General features: G+C 39.3%; 1 protein-coding gene across 1 annotated transcript in view; it reads left to right on the top strand.

Annotated features, from left to right (window-relative positions):
• Window positions 1-2,877: 2,877 nt before the first annotated feature.
• The window catches only part of CCNB3 (cyclin B3), an 82,149-nt gene continuing 69,285 nt past the window's right edge, over window positions 2,878-15,741 (top strand). The window contains exon 1 of the mRNA XM_025372803.1: window positions 2,878-3,042. The gene's annotated coding sequence lies outside the window, so the exon portion shown is untranslated. The remainder of the gene's footprint in view (window positions 3,043-15,741) is intronic.

The following is a 15,741-nucleotide window of genomic DNA, read 5'->3' as shown; positions in this document are numbered from 1 at the left end:
AAGTAAAATCAAAAAAAGAAAAGAAGAGAAAAGAAAGCTAAGCTCCTGCCTTCCCATAGAGACAGGGAGACATGGACCTTGTTTTTCTTGATCATTACATTACAAAGGGATGGCTTCCAGGTTGTTGAGAAAGACAGTCCTGGGTTGTAGAAGATACATCTTAAAAGAAGAGAGAAAGAATTTACAATTGCAAGTTTTCTAAAGTACACGCTGTAAGGAAAGGGAGTCGGGGCTGTAGTCAGGTTTTGGTCTGAACAAACAGTAAATTCTTTTGGCAGCAATGAACTGTCTCAGGAAGGCATTTTAAGGGGGGCTAGGATTGTCATCCTAGGGAAATGGCCTTTTGGCAGCATTGAATAGTCTCAGGAAGGCATTTTAAAGGGGCTGAGGTTGTCATCCTAGGGAAATGGCCTTGAGCTGATAGAAACTATGCTAGTGTTTGTTCAAGTCTCTTAGTGTGTGTATGTGTTGGGGGCAGGTGGATGAAATTGTGCTGAAAGTTGCAGTTCTTACAGGCCAAAGTTGAGGCCTAGTTGAGAAATGGGCTCAGAGAAGCCTGACTAAAGTTTGGTCATGAAGAGGGTCTTTATTGCTTTTTCCTATACCATCCTTTTGTCAAGGGGCAACTTTCAATGATTAAAGACAAAGTTGGAGCTCCTGTGTCTGGCTCATCCCTGTGGAATATGAAGCAAAGGAAGAAAATGTTTACATATTCTCCAAACACAAGAAATCATATCTCTAAGAGATTAAAAACAAAACAAAACAAAAACAAAAATTCTGTGTCTCGCAGCCCAGAAAGGAACAACCATGATTCATGCCTAGAAAATGTCTTAGTAATCCCCAAATGACAAAGAGAGAACTACTATGGATGATTAGAGCACTCTCCCAGAGCACCTGAATCCTGTCATCCTGGAGGCTAACCAGGAGCAGGTAAGAGCAGCATTTGGATGTGAAACCAATGAGCAAAATGTAAGGGAAGAATCAAGGCAGACCTGGCTCAGTCATAGGTCACAGTACATTTACTGCCTTTTCTTTCTCTTCATGAGGCTCTCAAATTGGTCTGTACTGAGTAGAGGGGGTGGAGGGCAGGTGAGGGATAAGGGATGTTCAAACAGTCAAAGTAAGGAATATATTGTATTAGTGTGTGAATACATGTGAATAGTCTGCACTTAGGTTTGCCTTTAAGAGCCAAATATAGAGATATTAAACACAAAAGCCTTGGTCATCATTTTTTTTTCTAAGCACCATCATCTATTTTGTAACCTTGTTTATTCTACCCAAACATCTTCTCTTTCACACAAACTTGTGAATAATTGTGCAAATCAACACTTTAAATACACTCTCAGTTTGCATTTGGCTAGAAAAAACTATGAAGATAATAAAAATGGGACCTGTGTTTATAACATTACCATGAATAATGGCAAAAGGAAATTGAATGAAGTGAACCATCAGCCTTCATGAAATCACTGTCTGGTAGTCTTGCTGGGTATCTTCCAGTCTCAGATTTACCCTACCTTTTATGTGATGACACAATGATCATTTAGAAAATGGGCAGTGATGCCAATGATTATCAGACATCATTTACTGTGGACCAATATAATTGGGAACACCACTTCTTTTTCTCCTGATTTGTTTTCCTGCCATGAGAGTGCACACTGACATTCAGAGCAGCTTCATGCAACCAAAGTGAAAAATTAGTCATTTTGAACATCTTGGCAATGGTACTGTATAATTACTTCTGTCAAGTATTTGTGTTTTGTCTGCATTGTACATATTTGTTCTTTCCTATGAGTGATTGGAGGAGTGGAGGGGGAAAATAAAGGACTTTTAAAGGCTATAAACATCATAAAAAAATTTCAGGGGGCAACTGCTAAAGATAAGTGGAATCTTAGGTATGTTAGGGGTTCTTTTATAGGCAGGGGCTTAATTAGGCAGCTAAAGTTCTGTTCCATAACCTTGTGGTAGAAAATGACTTATGGCTAATTTTGAGGCGTGGGCTTGGCTTGGCAGTGGCTATTTCTGGTCAGGCTTTTCCCCTTTATAATTATGAAATTTCCTTCCCCTGATTTCCTAGAACATTTGCTTATTGTCAGGATAATTCATCTGACATTTACTAAATCTGACCTTGTGGAGTTAATTACCTTTTCCTATTCCTAGATTACTTACATTACAAGCCTAGAAGGTTATCTATCTCTTTTCCATTGCATCCACCACAATACTGGGCACACAGGTGGGCTCAAGACACAAGGTTCTGGAATTTTTAGGGCAGGAAACATAATTCGGAAATCACAGCGTCATGAGAGCTGTAAAAATGACCAAAAAATTTGGTTAGCTATCTGAGTGGGCAGGCTTCTTTCCCAGAGCAATAATTGTCACACTTTGGTGTGCATCAGAATCACCTGGAGGCTTCAGTTTCTCATTCTGCGGGTTTGGAGTCGGGGCTGAGAATTTACCTGGTACTGTGTATTACATGCATTATCTCATTTAATTAACGCACAGCCTTATGAAATGCCTACCACTTTAATTATAAAAGACTAGCTCGCGCGCAGAGGCCACGTGACTGGTAGGGTGCTTGGGCGCACTGGCCACTTCCATCGTCTTGGGGGTTGGGGGGCGTGTGTCTGTGTGTGTGATGATTAATATGCCTTTTATTTCATTCAGGGTCTGGAGATAGAAGAGAAATTCCCTGAGAAAAAGAAAAGTAGAAAGGTACCTACTCTGATCTTCTGGCCCCATCTGGTGGTTTCAAGTCAGACTTTAAAAAAAAAAAAAAAAAAAAGCGCTGATTCGTGATCTCCCCCTGCTGGTGAGAATGGTGGGGTCAGTCCGGCCGCCTCTCGTACCGGTTATGCTGATGTGCGTTTCTGTGGAAGCTTTTCCGTTATTCTGAGGCAGTTGGGCTGAGGCGGTTGGTCCCCTCTCCCTCCGTCCCTCATCTACATTTTGATTGGCTTATTTTTGTATTGTTTTCTTTCAGTTTCCGATTGGTGGAGAACTTTCTGCTAAAAGCTTTTGTTCCAGTCCATCTGTGGCGTGTTAAAGGTACAGCGTGTATTGTCAGTCGTGACGACAGCTTTTTGCCTTGTATATTGATTATGTATTATAAATATAGAAATATATCCTGTGTCAGGCTAGAGATGTGGGAGGAAAACTGGCTGAGGGAACTAGCCTTTAAGTAGTTTATTTCCTCCCTGTCAAACCAATAAACTTGTCTGGAACATCTGACAAAATAACCTTTAAAAAGTACTTCAGGCCGACCGTGGTGGCTCGCGCCTGTAATCTCAGCACTTTGGGAGGCCGGGGCGGGCGGATCACCTGAACTCAGGAATTCGAGACCAGCTTGGTCACTATGGCGAAACCCCGTTTCTACTAAAAAGACAAAAATTAGCTGGGCGTGGTGGCACGCGCCTTTAGTCCCAGCTACTCGGGAGGCTGAGGTGGAAGAATCGCTTGAAACTGGGAGGCGGGGGTTGCAGTGAGCCAAGATGGCGACACTGTACTCCAGCCTGGGTGACAGAGCAAGACTGTCTCAAAAGAAAAAAAAAAAACTTAAATATACTATTACTTGGTGACAAAATCTTTATCCTGCCCTGCAGATAGTATATCAGTGAATGAATGTTTTAAACATTACAGTTGGGCGCAGTGGCTGCGGCAGGAGGATGGCTTGAACTGGGAGGTGAAGGTTGCAGTGAGCCAAGATGGCGCCACTGCACTCCAGCCTGGGTGACAGAGCAAGACTCTGTCTCAAAAGAAAAAAAATATATATGCTATTACTTGGTGACAAAATCTTTATCCTGCCCTGCAGATAGTATATCAGTGAATGAATGTTTTAAACATTATAGCTGGGCGCCGTGGCTGCAGCAGGAGGATGGCTTGAACTGGGAAGTGAAGGTTGCAATGAGCTAAGATGGCGCCACTGCACTCCAGCCTGTGCGACAGAGTGAGACTCGTGTCTCAAAAGAAAAAAAAAAAAAATTAAATAGCCAGGCGCGGTGGCTCACGCCTGTAGTCCCAGCACTTTGGGAGGCTGAGGCGGGCGGATCATGAGGTTAAGAGATCGAGACCATCCTGGCCAACGTGGTGAAACCCGTCTCTATTAAAAATACAAAAATTAACTGGGCATGGTGGCATGCGTCTGTAGCTACTTGGGAGGCTGAGGCAGGAGAATCACTTGAGTCCAGGAGGCAGAGGTTGCAGTGAACCGAGATCATGCCTCTGCACTCCAGCCTGGGCGACAGAATGAGACTCTTGTCTCAAAAGAAAAAAAATAAATAAATAGCCGGGCGAGGTGGCTCACTCCTGTAGTCCCAGTACTTTGGGAGGCTGAGGCAGGTGAATCACAGGGAAAAAAGATCGAGACCATCCTGGCCAACATGGTGAAACCCCGTTTCTACTAAAAATACAAAAATTAGCTGGGCATAGTGGCACGTGTCTGTAGCTACTTGGGAGGCCGAGGCAGGAGAATCACTTGAGTCGGGGAGGCAGAGGTTGCAGTAAGCCGAGATCGCGCCACTGCACTCCAGCTTGGTGACAGAGCGAGACTCCATCTCAAAAAAAAAAAAAAAAAAAAAAAAAAAGTAAATAAAAAATAAAAATATTAAGTATACTATTACTTGGTGACAGCTGGGTGCAGCGGCTCACTCCTGTAACCACAGCACCTTCGGAGGCTGAGGCGGGAAGATAGCTTGAGGGCAGGACTTTGAGTTTGAGACAAGCCTGGGCAACATAGCAAAACTTCCGTGTCTACCAAAAAATAAATGAAATAAAATAGAATTAGCAGTGTGTTGTGGTGCACGCCTGTAGTCCCAGTTACTCGGGAGGCTGAGGTGGGAAGATCACTTAAGCCTGGGAGGGGGAGGTTGTAGTGAGCCGAGATCATGGCACTGCACTCCAGTCAGGACGACAGAGCAAGACTGTCTCAAAAGAAAAAAAAAAATTAAATATAGTATTACTTGGTGACAGCTGGGCACGGTGGCTCACTCTTGTAATTCCAGTACTTTGAGAGGCTGAGTCGGGAGTATTACTTGAGGGCAGGAGTCTGAGTTTGAGACCAGCCTGGGCAGCACAGCAAAACCTCTGCCTCCTGGGTGAAGAGATTCTCCTGCCTCAGCCTCCTGAGTAGCTGGGATTACAGGTGCCCGCCACTACGCCTGGCTAATTTTTGTATTTTTAGTAGAGATGGGGTTTCACCATGTTGGCCGGGCTGGTCTTAAACTCCTGACCTCAAGTGATCCACCCGCCTTGGTCTCCCAGCATGTTGGCATTACAGGCATGAGCCACTGAGCCTGGCCCAATACTATATTGTTAACTATAGGCACTGTGTTGTACAGCAGATCTCTAAAATTTATTCATCTGTGTCATTTCTGATGTTGCTAATTTGTGTCTTCCTTTTCTTTGTCAGTCTTGCTAGAGGTTTGTTAGCTTTTTGATCTTTTCAGAGAACCAGACTTTGTTTCATTGATTTTTACTCTTGGTTTTTCTGTTTTTAATTTCATTGATTTCTGCTTTTGTTGTTATTATTTCCTACCTTATGCTTGCATTGGATTTACCTTTCTCTTCTTTTTCTAGTAGTGAGGTGGGTGCTTAGAGTATTGATTTTTGCCAAACAGAAATTTAAAAATTTTTAGCTACTGAAAAATTTCTCATCCTGTTTTGAAAGTTTTTCTTCCTTTTGCAAGATTATGGAAATATTCTTTTATAGCTTGTCTGTATTTTCATGGTTTCATTTTTACATTCAAATCTCGGATCCATCAGTAATCTATTTTCATGTAAAAGTAAGGTAGATAATAACAGATCTTTTCTCTTAGGCTTTAATGCAGAGGTATAGGGAGGAGAAGAAAGGAGACTTTATGAGAATGTTATATACCTGGGAGGAGGGAAATATTGACAAATTGTGGAGTCGAAGGGCTGTCTTCTCTTTCCTCAGTATCTTCTCAGAATGGTACCCAAAGAAAAGTTTAAGTCAACTGGAGGTATGCCAGCTAAGGGAAAAATACGTTTAAAAAATTTTGGAAAAATCACGTTTACTGAATAAGTTTTTTTGTTGTTGTTGATGTGAAAAGCTAGAAAAAATAGAATGAAATTGCTTGTTTTGTGATTTTTGTGTTGCTGTTGTTTTGGTGGATAGACCTTTTCCTCTCATGACTAAAAACTTAGGGTGACTTGTGTTAATGCTACGTTTCCCTTATGTGCATCCCAGTGGGATACTGTCTACAATGATGACCTTTACAAGAAGATACTCATTTACTTAGCGAACAGATATTTTTTCAGTTATCTATCAAGGAGACAGATACGGGGTACTGGTCATGTTTGTTTTCTGGAATCAGACTGCTTGTGTTTAAATTCTGGCTGTAATATTTAAAACATTCATTCACTGATATACTATCTGCAGGGAATGATGAAGATTTTGTTTTGTTACCTGTGACAAGAGCTTTTTGCCTTACATATTGATTATATATTATAAATATAGAAATATAAGGTATCAAGCTGGAGATGTGGGTGGAAAACTGACTGAGGGAATGTAGCCTTTAATCAGATTTTTTTCCTCCCTGTCAAACCAACGAACTTGTCTGGAACATCTGACAAAATAACCTTTTAAAGAGTACTTGAGGCCTGACATGGTGGCTCACACCTGTAATCCTAGCTTTGGGAGGCCAAGGCAGGTGGATTGTTTTGAGCTCAGGAATTCAAGACAAGCCTGGCCAACATGGCAATATCTCGTCCCTACTAAAAATACAAAAATTAGCCGGGCGTGGTGGCAGGCACCTGTAATCCCAGCTACTCTGGAGGCTGAAGCATGAGAATCACTTGAAACCCAGAGGCGAAGGCTACAGTGAGCCTAGATCGCACCACTGCACTCCAGCCTGGGTGAAAGAGTAAGACTGTGTCTCAAAAGAAAAAACAAAACAAAACAAAACACAAAAACCTTAACTATAGTATTAGTTGGTGAAAAAATCTTTATCCTGCCCTGCGCGTAGTATATCAGTGAATGCATGTTTTAAACATTACAGCCGGGTGCGGTGGCTCACACTTGTAATCCCAGCACTTTGGGAGGCTGAGGCAGGAGGATTGCTTGAGGACAGGAGTTTGAGTTTGAAACCAGCCTGGGCAACATAGCAAAACCTCAGTCTCTACCAAACAAACAAACAAAAAAGTAGCTTGGTGTTGTGGCACGTGCCTGTAGTACCGGTTACTTAGAAGGCTGAGGTGGGAGGATCGCTTCAGCATGGGAGGTTGATGCTACAGTGAGCCGTGATCTCACCAACTGCCCTCCAGCCTGCTGTGCCTCTTGCTCTCAAGTCAGGATGATGAATCGGGGTAATGACTTCATGTGGCCACTAGGAGGTCGCAGCTGTTGGAAAACGTTTTCCCATGCAGTAGAAGAACACCCTGTACAAAAGGCGTCTTGAGAAGGCATCCCTCCAATTAAAAGGGAAATTGGTGATTTCTCTTGACAGAAGCACTCCCCATCCTAAAAACTGCATTTTTGTGTATGTCGTATTTATTGATACATTTCCTTAATATTTCCATCATGAAGATGTGTATAGGTTCAAGGAAGGCAGTAACTGTCTCTTTGTACAACCTAGCAGTGGCTCATGTGTTTACACACTCAGTAACTTTTGGTGATGTTGAGATGATTATGACAATAGTGATGGTGTTGATAATAAGAGTGGACTCAATCATACGTGTCTTCTGAAATTCTCAACAGTTTTACATTCACCTAGTGAGTTTATAATTCACATATCACATTCTGCCTTGTGGTGTATTTGTTTCATTGTGAGCTTTATCTTTCCAAAAACAGGACTTCTTGAGGAGAATTACTGTGTTTTACCCATTTTCACTTACCCTGCTAAGGGTAGCACAGGTTCATATATATTAGTAAATGCCTCTTCAAATCCAAGTTCCCAGATGCTAGCCAAGGGCCAACCTTTGTAAGCAGGATTTTCAAATGACAATATTCTTAGGTCTAATATGTTATCTCTGTTCCACACAGATTTTGATAGGGATTGTCTTGAATCTGTAGATCAATCTGGGCAGTATTGTCATCTTAATATTGAGTAAGCTGATCAATGAACATGGGACATCTTTCCATTTATTTAGGGGTCTCTCTCTTAATGATGTTTTGTAGTTCTCAGTGTACAAGACAATGTCTATGTTGGATTACATGGATTGATTTTTCAAACTAGCCTTGCATCCCTGGGATAAATCCCACTTGGTCATGGTATATGTTAAATAATACTTTTAATATGTTGCTCAAATTTGTTTGCTAATATCTTGCTAAGAATTTTGTTTCTATGTTCACGAGGGATATTGGCCATGGAGTTTTCCTGTTTTGTATTATCTTTGGATGTTTTTGGCAACACTATAAAAGTGTTCTCATATAAGAAGTTGAGAATTGTTCCGTTTTCTATTTTATGGAAGAGACATATGTAGAATTGCTATTAATTTTTCTTTAAATATTTTGTTTAATTCTCCAGTGAAATCATCTGGGCCTGGATATTTTTCTTTTGGGAAATTTTAAAATTAATAATTGAATTTATTTAAAACTGGGGCTATTCAAATGATGTATTTCCTACTGGGTGTGCTGTGGCAGTGTGCTTTCGAAGGAATTTATCTATTTGTTTTAAGTTGTCAAATTGATGTGTGTAGTGTTGTTTAAAGTATTCCTTTACCCTTTTTATGTCAGTAGGGTCTGTAGCAGAATCCCCTGTTTTATTTCTTTTAAAAAAACTTTTATTGAGGTATTATTGATATATTAATACAAAGAACTGCATATATTTAATGTGTACAATTTCACAAGCTTGTTCATATATAAACACTCATGATTCCATTACCATAATCAAGGTAGTAGACATATCCAACATCAGTCAAAGTTTCCTTGTGTTCCTTTGTTGTTGTTGTTGTTGGGTGTTTTCTTGGTAAAAACACTTAACATGATATCTACCCTCTTAACAAATTTTGAAGCGCCCAATACTGTTAACTTTAGGCACTCTGTTGTATAGCAGATCTGTAAAATTTATTAATCTATGTCACTTCTGATATTGCTAATTTGTGTCTTCTTTTTCTTTGTCAATCTTGGTAGAGGTTTGCCAGGTTTTTAATCTTTTCAAAGAACCAGACTTTGTCTCATTGATTTTTACTATTGGTTTTTCTGTTTTTAATGTCATTGATTTCTGCTTTTATCATTATTTTTTCCTAAGTTATGCTTGCATTGGATTTATTTTTCTCTTATTTTTCTAGTATTGAGGTGGGTGCTTAGAATATTGACTTTTAAACTTTTCCTCTTTTCTAATATTAAGTAGTGTTATAAATTTCCCTTTCAGATTTAGCTGTGGCCCATATATATATGTATATATTTTAGCTGTGACCCCTGTATATATGTATATATGGGTATCATCCATTCTATATATATCATCGATCTCTCTCCCTATGTATATGTACAATATATATTGTATTACATATAGTAGATAGTATATAATATATGATATATTTTATGTATAATAAAATATATAATGAAATATAATATGTAATATTATATTTTTTATGTATACAACATGTATATTTCATATATGTAATTTAAAAATGAATATATATATTTTAAATAGAGACAGAATGTCCCTATATTGCTCAGGGTGGTCTTGAACTCCTGGCCTCATGTGATTGTCCCCATGTTTGCCTCTCAAATTGCTGGTATTACAGGTGTGAGCCACCATACCTGACCCACAAATTTTGATGTGTTGTATTTTCGTTTTCATTTAGTTCAGTGTTTTCTTTTTATTTTGATTAAAACTTCATCTTTGATCCATGAGGTATGTCGTTTCATTTCCAAGTGTTTGGAGATTGTTCTGTTATTATTTATTTATTTATTTATTTATTTTGAGATGGAGACTTGCTCTGTTGCCCAGGCTGGAGTGCAGTGGTACGATCTCAGCTCACTGCAAACTCTGCCTCCTAGGTTCAAGCCATTCTCCTGCCTCAGCCTCCCGAGTAACTGGGACTACAGGCATCCGCCACCATGCCGGGCTAATGTTTTGTATTTTTTGTAGAGATGAGTTTTCACCATGTTAGCCAGGATGGTCTTGATCTCCTGACCTCGTGATCCACCCGCCTCGGCCTCCCAAATTGCTGGGATTACAGGCATGAGCCATGGCACCTGGCCCGATTGTTCTGTTATTCTTGTCACTGATTTCTAGTTTGATCCCATCATGGTCAGAGAACATACTGTGTTATGAGTTCAATCTTTTTTATTTGCTGAGATTTGTTTTACAATTGAGGGTATCATCTATTTTGGTGAAAGTTCCATGGGCACTGGAAATGAATGTGTATTTTGTTTTTTCTTGGGAGCGGGGAAGTGTTCTATAAATGTCAATTAGATTCTGTTTGTTGCTGTTGTGGTTGAATTCTTCTATACCCTTGATGATTTCTTTATCTAGCTGGTTTTTAAAAATCAATTATTGAGATAGGGATGTTGAAGTCTCCAACTGCAAATGTGGATTTGTCTATTTCTCCTTTCAGTTCTGTCAGTCTTTGCTTCATGTATTTTGCAGATCTGTTGGTTGGTACATACACGTTTGAGATTGCTGTATCTTCTTGGTCGATTGACCCTTTTATTATTATGTAATGTTTCTCCCTGACCCTGTTAATTTACTTTGCTCTGATATTACTTTAACTGATATTAATATAGCCACTCCTATTTGTTTAAAATTAATGTATGCATGATATATCTTTTTCCACTTTTTAATTTCTACCTGCTTATATCATTGTATTTGAAGGGGGTTTTCTTGTTGACAGCGTGTCACTGGGGTGTGCTTTTTTTTTTTTTTCTTTTCTTTCTTTCTTTTTTCTCTGGTTTTTTTTTTTGTTTGTTTGTTTGTTTTTTGTTTTTTAGATGGAGTCTCCCTCTGTCACCCAGGCCGGAGTACAATGGTGCGATCTCGGCTCACTGCAACCTCCATCTCCCGGGTTCAAGTGATTCTCCTGCCTCAGCCTCCTGAGTAGCTGGGAATACAGACATACACCACCATGTCTGGCTAATTTTTGTATTTTCAGTAGAGACGGGGTTTCACCATGTTGATGTTGGTCAGGCTGGTCTCGAATTCCTGACCTTGTGATCCACCTGCCTCAGCCTCCCAAAGTGCTGGGATTACAGGTGTGAGCCACCACACCAGGCCTTTTGTGTGTGTGTGTGTTTGTGTGTGTGTGTGTACGTGTGTCAGAGTCTCACTCTGTCTCCCAGGCTGGAGTGCAGTGGTGCAATCTTGGCTCAGTGCAACCTCCGCCTCCCAGGTTCAAGCATTTCTCGTGCCTCAGCCTCCCAAGTAACTGGGAATACAGGGGCAGGCCACCATGCCCAGCTAATTTTTTTGTATTTTTAGTAGAGATGGGGTTTCACAGTGTTAGCCAGGATGGTCTCTATCTCCTGACCTCATGATCTGCTCACCTCGGCCACCCAAAGTGCTGGGATTACAAGCATGAACCACTGTGCCCAGCTTGGGGTGTGCTTTTTAAAATTCACTTTGCCAGTATCAGTCTTTTAATTGTTTTACTTAATTTATTTACATTTAATATGATTATTGATATGTCATACCTTAAGTTTGCCATTTTTATTTTTTGTTCTCTGGTTATTCCTTCTAGTTTTCATTTTTATATTTTATTTTATTTTTCTGCCTTCCAGTCAGTTACATGAACATCCACTGTAATTCCATTTGGATGCATCTGTAGTGGTTTTGAGTGCCTCTCTTCATATGGCTTTCATAATGGTTGCTCTGGGTATTACTCTGTGTGTGTGTGTGTGTGTGTGTGTGTGTGTGTGTGTGCGTGCGCGCGCGCGCGTATGTGTGTATTTTTTGTGTATTTTCAGATTCTACTGGAGTTATCATTTCCCAGTTTGCAAGAGGTATAGAAACATTTCCTTCCTTTATATCTCTTTATCCTCCTTTATTTTTTGATATTACTGTTTTTAACATTTCCTGCACCTACATTGAGAACCACATCAGACAATGTTCTAATTTTTGCCATAACTGTCAAACATATTTGAGAAAACTCAGGATCAGAAGGAAAGTCTGTTGAATTGACCCATACTTTGCTCTTTCTATTGTTCTTTCTTCCTGATGTTTTAAGATTCCTTCTTTTATACCTTTTATTTTTTTTTAATTTGTGAATTTTCTATTCTATTGGGGTAGATTTACTGGCAACAAATTCTCTTAATTTTCCTTCATCTGAGAATGTCTTGATTTTCCCTTTACTCTTGAAGGATATTTTCCCTGGATATAGAATTCTGAGTTTAGAGCTGTTTTCTTTTAGTTTTTGGAAAATATTGTGTCACCTCCTTCTGGGCTGCACAGTTTCTAATAAGAAATCTACTATTACTCAGAAATTTTTACTTCTATTAGAAATATTTCATTCCCCTCTTTCTGCCTTCAAAGTTTTTTTCTGTGTTGTTAAGTTTCAGAAGTTTTATGATGTGTTTGTTGTGTTAATTACTTTGGGTTTATCCTGTTTAGGATTTGCTTAGCATCTTCAGTCTAGATTTATATCTCTCCCAGATTTGGGAAATTTTCAGTCTTATTTCTGAGACTTAAGTATTTTTGTGGTAAAGATTAATAGAAGTAGAATCTCTGGGTAAAAGGGTTCAAACATTTGAAATCCAATAGATATTTTCAAATAACCCTCCCAAAGTTTATGGCAGTTTTTATTTCCATCGACAGTGAATACAAATGACTGTTTACCCACCCCCTCACCAACAGAAGTTATTATCAATATATTAAAGCTTTGTCAGTGTCCTAAACAAAAATAATCTATTGTTGTTTTAATCTGCATTTGTTTTTAGTGAAATTGAACATATTTTCATGGTTATTGGTTGTTTGTATTTCTTTTTTAATTTTTCATCTTCTTGCCAACTTTTTTGATGGGAAGTTCATCTATTTTATTGATCATAGAGTTCTCATTGTACATTTTTTCTTATACTTTAAGTTCTAGGATACATGTGCAGATGGTGCAGGCTTGTTACATAGGTATACACGTGCCATGGTGGTTTGCTGCACCCATCAACCCGTCATCTACATTAGGTATTTCTCCTAATGCTATCCCTCCCCTAGGCCCCCACCCCCTGACTGGCCCCAGTGTGTGATGTTCCCCTCACTGTGTCCATGTGTTCTCATTTTTCAACTCCCAGTTATGAGTGAGAACATGTGGTGTTTGGTTTTCTGTTCCTGTGTTAGTTTGCCTAGAATGATGATTTCCAGCTTCATCCATGTCCCTGCAAAGACATGAACTCATCTGTTTTTATGGCTGTATAGTATTCCATGGTATACTATATGTGCCACATTTTCTTTATCCAGTCCATCATTGATGGGCATTTGGCTTGATTCCAAGTCTTTGCTATTGTGAATACTGCTGCAATAAACATACATGTGCATGTGTCTTTATAGTAGAATGATTTATAATCCTTTGGGTATATACCCAGTGATGGGATTGTTGGATCAAATGGTATTTCTGGTTCTAGGTCCTTGAGGAATTGCCATACTGTCTTCCACAATGGTTGAACTAATTTATACTCCCACCAAGTGTAAAAGTGTTCCTATTTCTCCACATCCTCTGTAGCATCTGTTTCCTGACTTTTTAATGATTGCCATTCTAACTGGCATGAGATGGTATCTCATTGTGGTTTTGATTTGCATTTCTCCGATGACAAGTGATGATGAGCTTTTTTTCATATGTTTGTTGGCCACATAAATGTCTTCTTTTGAGAAGTGTCTGTTCATATCCTTTGCTCATTTTTTGATGGGGTTGTTTTTTTCTTGTAAATTTGTTTAAATTCTTTGCAGATTCTAAATATTAGCCCTTTGTCAGATGGATAGATTGCAAAAATTTTCTCCCATTCTGTAGGTTGCCTTTTCACTCTTATGATAGTTTATTTTGCTGTGCAGAAGTTCTTTAGTTTAATTAGATCCCATTTGTCAATTTTGGCTTTTGTTGCCATTGCTTTTGGTGTTTTAGTCATGAAGTCTTTCCCCATGGCTATATCCTGAATGGTATTGCCTAGGTTTTCTTCTAGGGTTTTTATGGTTTTAGGTCTTACGTTTAAGTCTTTAATCCATCTTGAGTTAATTTTTGTGTAAGGTGTAAGGACGGGGTCCAGTTTCAGTTTTCTGCATATGGCTAGCCAGTTTTCCTAACACCAGTTATTAAATGGGGAATCCTTTCCTCATTGCTTGTTTTCATCAGGTTTGTCAAAGATCAGATGGTTGTAGATGTGTGGCATTATTTCTGAGGACTCTGTTCTGTTTTATTGGTCGATATATCTGTTTTGGTACCAGTACCATGCTGTTGTGGTTACTGTAGCCTTGTAGTATAGTTGAAGTCAGGTAGCATGATGCCTCCAGCTTCGTTCTTTTTGCTTAGGATTGTGTTGGCTATCCGGGCTCTTTTTTGGGTCCATATGAAATTTAAAGTAGTTTTTTCTAATTCTGTGAAGAAAGTCAGTGGTAGCTTGATGAGGATAGCACTGAATCTATAAATTACTTTGGGCAGTATGGCCATTTTTACGATATTGATTCTTCCTATCCTTGAGCATGGAATGTTTTTCCATTTGTTTGTGTCCTCTCTTATTTCCTTAAACAGTGGTTTGTAGTTCTCCTTGAAGAGGTCCTTCAAATCCCTTGTAAGTTGTATTCCTAGGGATTTTATTCTCTTTGTAGCCATTGTGAATGGGAGCTCATTCATGGTTTGGCTCTCTGTTTGTCTCTTATTGGTGTATAGGAATGCTTGTGATTTTTGTACATTGATTCTGTATCTTCAGACTTTGCTGAAGTTGCTTATCAGCATAAGGAGATTTTGGGCTGAGACGATGGGGTTTTCTAAAGATACAGTCATGTCATCTGCAAACAGAGACAATTTTATTTCCTCTCTTCCTATTTGAATACCCTTTATTTCTTTCTCTTGCCTGATTGCCCCGGCCAGAACTTCCAATACTGTGCTGAATAGGAGTGGTGAGAGAGGGCATCCTTGTCTTTTGCCGGTTTTCAAAGGGAATGTTTTCAGCATTTGCCCATTCAGTATGATATTGGCTGTGGGTTTGTCATAAATAGCTCTTATTATTTTGAGATACATTCCATCAATACTTAGTTTATTGAGAGTTTTTAGCATGAAGTTGTGTTAAATTCTATCGAAGACCTTTTCTGCATAATCATGTGGTTTTTGTCATTGGTTCTGTTTATGTGATGGATTACGTTTATTGATTTGCCTGTGTTGAGGTGAACCATCCTTGCATCCCAGGGATGAAGCTGACTTGATCGTGGGGGATACACTTTTTGATTAGCATTTACAATTTGGTATATTTTTGCAGTGGCTGGTACTGGTTTTTCCTTTCCATATTTAGTGCTTCCTTCAGGAGCTCTTGTAAGAGCTTTTTGATGTGCTGCTGCATTTGGTTTGCCAGTATTTTATTGAAGATTTTTGCATCGATGTTCATCAGGGATATTGGCCTGAAATTTTCTTTTCTTGTTCTGTCTCTGCCAGGTTTTGTTATCAGGATGATGCTAATAACTCATAAAATGAGTTATGGAGGAGTACCTCTTTTTCTATTGTTTGGAATAGTTTCAGAAGGAATGGTACCAGCTCCTCTTTGCACCTCTGGTAGAATTCGGCTGTGAATCCGTCTGGTTCTGGGCTTTTTTTGGTTGGTTGTCTATTAGTTACTGCCTCAATTTCAGAACTTGTTGTTGGTCAATTCAGAGATTT

This window comes from Theropithecus gelada, chromosome X (assembly GCF_003255815.1).
Source record: "Theropithecus gelada isolate Dixy chromosome X, Tgel_1.0, whole genome shotgun sequence".
NCBI classification, from domain to species: domain Eukaryota; kingdom Metazoa; phylum Chordata; class Mammalia; order Primates; family Cercopithecidae; genus Theropithecus; species Theropithecus gelada.
This window is presented reverse-complemented; position numbering and strand designations above follow the sequence as displayed.